Source organism: Palaemon carinicauda, chromosome 37 (assembly GCF_036898095.1).
Source record: "Palaemon carinicauda isolate YSFRI2023 chromosome 37, ASM3689809v2, whole genome shotgun sequence".
Lineage (NCBI taxonomy): Eukaryota > Metazoa > Arthropoda > Malacostraca > Decapoda > Palaemonidae > Palaemon > Palaemon carinicauda.
Window position 1 is genome coordinate 69,544,077 of NC_090761.1, and position 10,000 is coordinate 69,554,076.

General features: G+C 36.1%; 1 protein-coding gene across 1 annotated transcript in view; it reads left to right on the forward strand.

Moving 5' to 3' along the window:
• LOC137629182 (CD209 antigen-like protein 2) overlaps nucleotides 1-10,000 on the forward strand; it is a 50,670-nt gene that overhangs the window by 21,531 nt on the left and 19,139 nt on the right. The gene's annotated exons all lie outside the window — the stretch shown is intronic.

Here is a 10,000-nt window from a genome sequence, read left to right on the forward strand (position 1 = left end):
AATCCCTATCTAGTCTCTAAATATTCTGAGGATACTTAGTGCATGAATAATTCATTGCACTGTTGATAGTGATGTATGGACTAATATAAGTATAGTATAATTTTGAGTATAAGTCTGCAACTCCGGGAATTTCTTGACATTAAATTTTTTAGCATTTTTTTAAAACTAAATTCCTAGCTAGTCACGTTGATTTTTATATATGAAAGATCTAATTTAATATTGTTACTGTTCTTAGAATATTTCATCCTAATTGTTTATTACATTTCTAGTTTATTTATTTCCTTATTTCCTTTCCTCTCTGGGCTATTTTTCCCTGTTGGATCCCTCGGGCTTATAGCACCCTGCTTTTCCAGCTAGGGATGTAGCTTAGCTTTTAGTAATAATAATAATAATAATAATAATAATAATAATAATAATAATAATAATAATGATAATAATAATAATATGGTATTTAGTGTTCTTAAATGGTAAGGAGAGTTAAGTGTGTTCAAGATTTATTTATACATAAACTTTTATGAAGAAAGTATATCTTACGACTTTGCTAAGTTTCAAAACTAATGATGCAAAAAAGTTTGAAAGATGATCATTGTATTTAACATTTGAAAAAAAAGCGACGGAAGACATAATTATTATTATTATTACAAGCTAAACTATAACCCCAACTAGAAAAAGCAAGATGCTATAAGCCCAAGGGCTCCAACAGGGAAAAATAGCCCATTGAGGTAAATAAACAAGGAAATAAAAAAAGCAAGAGAAGTGAAAAACAATCAAAATAAAACATACTAAGAACAGTAATAACATTAAATTATATCTTTCATATATAAGCTGTAAAAATAAAAACGCCAAGAGAAAGAGAAATAAGATAGAATGGTGTGCCCGAGTGTACCCTCAAGCATGAGAACTTTAATCCAAAACAGTGGAAGGCCATGGTACAGAGGCTATGGCACTACCCAAGACTAGAGAACTCTTGGTTGATTTTGTAGTGTCCTAGATTTTGATTAGAAGTAAATATACTTACATCAAAGTTTTAGAATTTTGGAAAATTGAGAGTAATTAAGAACAAGAGCAATTTAATCAGGACAAATGAAAACCTACGTTCTGTCATATTGAATGTTAATGATTCATTATAAGTTTCCCAGCATTAGGTGGTAAAACATAAGTTGCTGGTTCGCATGCGTAAAGTATCTGAGAGTAAATATATCTAATGATAAAAATGTAAAAGGAGAAGTGAGTTTCAGAACACGAAAAGTAAGGAGGATAACAGGCGTTTGAAAATGATAGAGAAGAAAGTTCAGTTACTCGGCTATCTTAGTTAGCTGACCCCATATTAGCCTTTCAGCCTAGCATAGGCTACAGCCTAGTATTCATATTTGCTTCAGCATGATATAATAAGTGTTCCCAGTGTTATGTTAATGAAGATATAGGCTTAGTTAACCAGCTAGCCTTCTTGGCCTTATAACTAAATTTATCTTAAGTTATTAAATCTTCAATTTTAGGAATAGTTTATTTATGCTGTTGTGGTCAGTTGACCCCATACTAGCCTTTAAGCCTAGCATAGGCCGCAGCCTAGTTTTCATATTTACATCTGCATATGAGTGTTCCTAGTGCTATTTTATGAAGATTTAGGCATTTTTTAAACATATACAAGATTCCATGTTGCACATATTTTCGCCTTCGAGGAACCATACAAGGAACGGTGCCTGGTCCAACCAGGCCTTACCTACCCCAATGCTGGTTGAATTATCTATGAAAGACGAAGTAAGAATTTTTAAGGTCTTATTCAGCCAACTCTTAAGAAAGCTTAGTTTAGGCGTTGAATGCGAATGTAATAAAAGAAAGTATAAAGATATTAAGTCTTTCAAGAGGAAACTGAAGACTTTCTTGTTCTCTAAGTGCTTCGAAATTGTGGATTTGACAGTAAACGAGCAATATGTGGTGTGAATGCTGAATGCCTTGGAATATACACGATAGAATTAATTCCTAAAGGTCACGTAGAGAGTAGGATTCCCCTGCAGTATAGGACCTGAAAAGCAGCCCTTGAAGGATTCAAGAAAGGAAAGGAAGGTGATTAAATGAACTGTTATAATTATCATTACTTGCTAAGCTACAACCCTAGTTGGGAAAGCAGGAGGCTATAAGCCCAGGGGCCCCAACAGGGAAAATAGCCCAGTGAGGAAAGGAAACAAGGAAAAATCAAATATTTCAAGAACAGTTACAACATTAGATTAAATATTTCCTATATAAACTATAAAAACGAAGTGTGCCCTAATGAACCCTCAAGCAAGTTACTGTTGTGTAGTTTATTTATATAATAAATGTTGTGAGTAGATTTTTTTTTCTTTTTAAGTTTTTATAATTTATGAATAAAAGATCTACTTCAGAGTTAATACTGTTCTTGAATTATTCTATTCCAAGTGTTCATTATTTCTCTTGTTTATTTATTTCCTTGTTTCCATTCCTCACTGGGCTATCTTTATTTGTTGGAGCACTTGGGTTTATAGCATCCTGCTTTTCCAATTACGGTTGTAGCTTAGTCAATAATAATAATAATAATAATAATAATAATAATAATAATAATAATAATAATAATAATAATAATAATAATAATAATAATAATAATAATAATAATAATAATAATAACAGCAACAATTGAATTCACATATGTAATGTAGATAAGCAAATTGAAGGAATAATTCATATATAATTCTTTAACTGCTTTATATTTCTATTTTTATTTCTGCTCAAAAGATAAACATTGTCACAAATATTTACAATAATTGAGGTTACCATCAAATCTCGTTTTCTTTCGACGTCAAAACTTGGTTTTCTGTAGTTGTTCTCCATAATATTTTTATATCTTGAGAAATATTTTTCTAAATGATTTTCTTTGCTTTGTAGCATTAGCCTTTGTTTGTCATATTCAAATAAAACGCTGAATTGAAACAAGAGCTTTAGGTTAACTTAATAAGCATATATGCGAAATTACTAAGCCGATTTTTAGACTAGTTTTCTATTTTTTCTTAGATATCATTATTATTATTATTATTATTATTATTATTATTATTATTATTATTATTATTATTACTTCCTAAGCTACAACCCTAGTTGGAAAAGTAGGATGTTATAAGCCAAAGGGCTTCCAACAGGGAAAATAGCCCAGTGAGGAAAGAAAATAAGGAAATAAATATCGACAAAAGATGTTTAAGATCAACATTAAAATAGATTATTCATATCATTATTTGATTATTATTATTTACTATCTAGACAGTCATTTAAACCTTGATATAAACCATGTTTAGGAACTGTACATTACTTTATTCTGTGTAAATATTCATATAATAATAATAATAATAATAATAATAATAATAATAATAATAATAATAATAATAATAATAATAATAAAAATAATAATAATAATAATAATAATAATAATAATAATAATAATAATAATAATAATAATTCCATGTACCGAAATACTGTATCTATGCACTTATAAAAGAATTAGAAACTTGGAAAATAATTCTTATTTTCTTTTACTAATCTGGCATAGAAATAAATCTATATTATGTCAGTTTGATGTTAAAAATTTCGAAAATTGAACAAAACTGAAAACAGTCTCAAATGTCGCTCGAGAATGGTAAGCAAGTTTGGTTACACACACACACACACACACACACACACACAGCGCCTTTGCTACCAACATGCCAATTTGGCTAAACAGTCTCATACACACAAATACTTATACACACACACACACACACACACACACACAGCGCCTTTGCTACCAACATGCCAATTTGGCTAAACACTCTCATACACACAAATACTTATACACACACACACACACACACACACACAGCGCCTTTGCTACCAACATGCCAAGTTGGCTAAACACTCTCATACACACAAATACTTATACACACACACACACACACACACACAGCGCCTTTGCTACCAACATGCCAATTTGGCTAAACACTCTCATACACACAAATACTTATACACACACACACACACACAGCGCCTTTGCTACCAACATGCCAATTTGGCTAAACACTCTCATACACACAAATACTTATACACACACACACACACACACACACAGCGCCTTTGCTACCAACATGCCAATTTGGCTAAACACTCTCATACACACAAATACTTATACACACACACACACACACACAGCGCCTTTGCTACCAACATGCCAATTTGGCTAAACACTCTCATACACACAAATACTTATACACACACACACACACACAGCGCCTTTGCTACCAACATGCCAATTTGGCTAAACAGTCTCATACACACAAATACTTATACACACACACACACACACACACACAGCGCCTTTGCTACCAACATGCCAATTTGGCTAAACACTCTCATACACACAAATACTTATACACACACACACACACACACACAGCGCCTTTGCTACCAACATGCCAATTTGGCTAAACACTCTCATACACACAAATACTTATACACACACACACACACACACACAGCGCCTTTGCTACCAACATGCCAATTTGGCTAAACACTCTCATACACACAAATACTTATATATACACACACACACACACACAGCGCCTTTGCTACCAACATGCCAATTTGGCTAAACACTCTCATACACACAAATACTTATACACACACACACACACACACACACACACAGCGCCTTTGCTACCAACATGCCAATTTGGCTAAACACTCTCATACACACAAATACTTATATACACACACACACACACACACACACACAGCGCCTTTGCTACCAACATGCCAATTTGGCTAAACACTCTCATACACACAAATACTTATACACACACACACACACACACACACACAGCGCCTTTGCTACCAACATGCCAATTTGGCTAAACACTCTCATACACACAAATACTTATACACACACACACACACACACACACAGCGCCTTTGCTACCAACATGCCAATTTGGCTAAACACTCTCATACACACAAATACTTATACACACACACACACACACACACAGCGCCTTTGCTACCAACATGCCAATTTGGCTAAACACTCTCATACACACAAATACTTATACACACACACACACACACACACAGCGCCTTTGCTACCAACATGCCAATTTGGCTAAACACTCTCATACACACAAATACTTATACACACACACACACACACAGCGCCTTTGCTACCAACATGCCAGCTTGGCTAAACACTCTCATACACACAAATACTTATATACACACACACACACACACAGCGCCTTTGCTACCAACATGCCAATTTGGCTAAACACTCTCATACACACAAATACTTATATACACACACACACACACACACAGCGCCTTTGCTACCAACATGCCAATTTGGCTAAACACTCTCATACACACAAATACTTATACACACACACACACACACACACACACAGCGCCTTTGCTACCAACATGCCAATTTGGCTAAACACTCTCATACACACAAATACTTATAAACACACACACACACACACACACAGCGCCTTTGCTACCAACATGCCAATTTGGCTAAACACTCTCATACACACAAATACTTATATACACACACACACACACACACACACAGCGCCTTTGCTACCAACATGCCAATTTGGCTAAACACTCTCATACACACAAATACTTATATACACACACACACACACACACACAGCGCCTTTGCTACCAACATGCCAATTTGGCTAAACACTCTCATACACACAAATACTTATACACACACACACACACAGCGCCTTTGCTACCAACATGCCAGTTTGGCTAAACACTCTCATACACACAAATACTTATACACACACACACACACACACACACACACACAGCGCCTTTGCTACCAACATGCCAATTTGGCTAAACACTCTCATACACACAAATACTTATACACACACACACACACACAGCGCCTTTGCTACCAACATGCCAGTTTGGCTAAACACTCTCATACACACAAATACTTATACACACACACACACACACAGCGCCTTTGCTACCAACATGCCAATTTGGCTAAACACTCTCATACACACAAATACTTATACACACACACACACACACACACAGCGCCTTTGCTACCAACATGCCAGTTTGGCTAAACACTCTCATACACACAAATACTTATACACACACACACACACACACACACACACAGCGCCTTTGCTACCAACATGCCAATTTGGCTAAACACTCTCATACACACAAATACTTATACACACACACACACACACACACACACACACAGCGCCTTTGCTACCAACATGCCAATTTGGCTAAACACTCTCATACACACAAATACTTATACACACACACACACACACACACAGCGCCTTTGCTACCAACATGCCAATTTGGCTAAACACTCTCATACACACAAATACTTATACACACACACACACACACACACAGCGCCTTTGCCACCAACATGCCAATTTGGCTAAACACTCTCATACACACAAATACTTATACACACACACACACACACACACACACAGCGCCTTTGCTACCAACATGCCAATTTGGCTAAACACTCTCATACACACAAATACTTATACACACACACACACACACACACAGCGCCTTTGCTACCAACATGCCAATTTGGCTAAACACTCTCATACACACAAATACTTATACACACACACACACACACACACAGCGCCTTTGCTACCAACATGCCAATTTGGCTAAACACTCTCATACACACAAATACTTATACACACACACACACACACACACACAGCGCCTTTGCTACCAACATGCCAGTTTGGCTAAACACTCTCATACACACAAATACTTATACACACACACACACACACACACACAGCGCCTTTGCTACCAACATGCCAATTTGGCTAAACACTCTCATACACACAAATACTTATACACACACACACACACACACAGCGCCTTTGCTACCAACATGCCAGTTTGGCTAAACACTCTCATACACACAAATACTTATACACACACACACACACACACACACACACAGCGCCTTTGCTACCAACATGCCAATTTGGCTAAACACTCTCATACACACAAATACTTATACACACACACACACACACACACACAGCGCCTTTGCTACCAACATGCCAATTTGGCTAAACACTCTCATACACACAAATACTTATACACACACACACACACACACACACACACACACACAGCGCCTTTGCTACCAACATGCCAATTTGGCTAAACACTCTCATACACACAAATACTTATATACACACACACACACACAGCGCTTTTGCTACCAACATGCCAATTTGGCTAAACACTCTCATACACACAAATACTTATACACACACACACACACACACACACACAGCGCCTTTGCTACCAACATGGCAGTTTGGCTAAACACTCGCATACACACACATCCACACACACACACCTCAGCACACACACACAGGCTTTTCTCCCGACAGGCTGGTATAGCTATACACTCGCATGCACGCAAATACACACAAATACACACACACAGCATTTGCTACCGACAGGCCGGTTTGGCTATACACTCGCATACACACACATACACACACGCACTCGCCCACAATCTTTGCTACCGAAAGGCCGGTTTGGCTATACACTAGCATGTATGCAAATACACACACACACACACACACATAGCCTTTGCTACCAGCAGGTCGGTATGGCTAAGCACTCGCATACACACAAATACACACACAAACACACACTTCCCCACTCACACACTCAAGGTGGATACCGATATTGTAGGATAAATCCTGGGAAGAAAAATACATCATAAACTAGTAAATTGCTAATAAACAGCCATATTAAACACTCAAGCTATTAAAACAACTGTAGTCCATTTCTTTTAGCGAGGCAGATTTGCACCGACTCGCAGCGGTGCCCTTTTAGCTCGGAAAAGTTTTTTGATCGCTGATTGGTTAGAATTATCTTATCCAACCAATCAGCGATCAGGAAACTTTTCCGAGCTAAAAGGGCACCGTTGCGAGTCGGCGCAAATCTGCCTGGCTAAAAGAAATGGACTATAGTTGTTTTAAATTCCTAATTAAGAAATAAAGTAGTTACGAATATCTATCTATATAAAATAGTGTATCTTTTATTATATATATTTAATTCTTTCATTCCTTCCCACCACATTTAAAAATAGATGTGCACTCAGTCGAGCACAGACCTCTGTCACGGTAGCTTATTTCTTGACCTTTTGCTAGACCTTGACCTTAACCTTTGACCTTAACATGTATTAATTGGGGTAGATTTTCTTACAGTCAAATATGAACCAAGTTTGAAGTCTCTGTGACAACGATATCCAAACTTATGGCTGATTACGTGAATTGGACATTAACCGTGACCTTGACCTTCCAAAATGTAATAATTTCTAGCTTTTTTCATAACAGTTAATCCCTGCAAGCTTCATTACTATACGATTAAAACTGTGTCCAGGAATTTGTTCACAAACAAATAAACACACAAACAGGGAGTAAAGCATAACCTCCTTCCAACTTAGTTGGCGTAGGTAATGATAAGTCAGCGGTAAGACCTCTAAAAAAAAAAAAAAAAAAAAAAAAAAAAAAAAAAAAAAAAAAAAAAAACCTCCATTACATGTTAGCTCCATCGACTGTGCCTTTTTTATCCCATACAATTACAATATCCTTTAACAGTCCATTACACCCGGTATGTATATACAGTATGTGTTACTACAAATAAGTGACCTTTTTTTTTTTTTCTACCGGAATGATTAATCTAGGACTAAGGGGTCCAGTAGCAGTGTTGGTTCAACCATCAAGCTATAAGCGTTGGCACAAGAAAGAAAGTCGTATAAAGGTAGGCCTAAGGATGTCAGTATAATCATTGCAGTAATCACTTATATCTTCCTCTCTATGGAATGAAATAAGATCACTGAACATATATAACTATTCACATAAGATATGTCCTTAGTTTTAGGAAATATTTATGTAACAATACGGAATTCTTTTGGTTTCAAGAACACGTAACACTCCGTGAGAAGAGCCTCCAAGATAGAAGCGTTGAGACAAGATAGGAAGTCTTAGATAGGTAGGCCTAATGGTGTCTGTATAGTCATCACATTAATCACATATATCTTTCTCTCTATGGAATGAAATAAAATCAGCATATATACAGAAGAACTATCCAAATCCAACTATCGCAACAGATAAAATGTGTATTTGATTGTAGGAAATATTTATGTAACAATACAGAATTCTTTAGGTTACATCAGAAGAGTTCGAACACATACACAACAAATGTCGTTTTTGTTTACTCCATCATTTAAATTCTGAAATATACTACTTTTAGTAAAAAAAGACATATTGAAAATGTATCAGAACAATTAGGTATATAGACCAACAGCTTACTATTAAGTGTACTTTAAATTAATTTAATATTCGTTAAGGGCTTCATAAAATATGAGTGAACTCATACTGAGAGAGAGAGAGAGAGAGAGAGAGAGAGAGAGAGAGAGAGAGAGAGAGAGAGAGAGAGAGAGTTGAGAAGGGGCCAGGGGGTAGAATAAATAAACCCCTTCTTACTCCAACCACACATAAAGTAACTAATATATCATTACTTTTCTTACTTATGAACCCTGTTATGGAATAATTGTTTATATACAGAGTATCAAATGTTGTAGGAGAGTATGGCACCTTGGATTAATTCTCCATATGTCAATCTGATCACAAACGTGCCTGTTATAATTTATCTTGTCTTTATTTCTTTATTTCTCTTCTCCTGGAGTCACTCTGAGTGAAAATATGACTGACTATTAAACCACTCTGGGTGAGAATATGACTATGGAACCATTCTCTGAGTGAGAATATGATTAGATATTTAATCACTTTCTGCGTAATGATATGACTGGATATGGACCCCCTCTTTGAGTGAGAATATGACTGAGTATGGAACCAATTTTTGGGTGAGAATATGAATGAATGTGGAACCAATATCTGTGTGAGAATATAGCTGAATA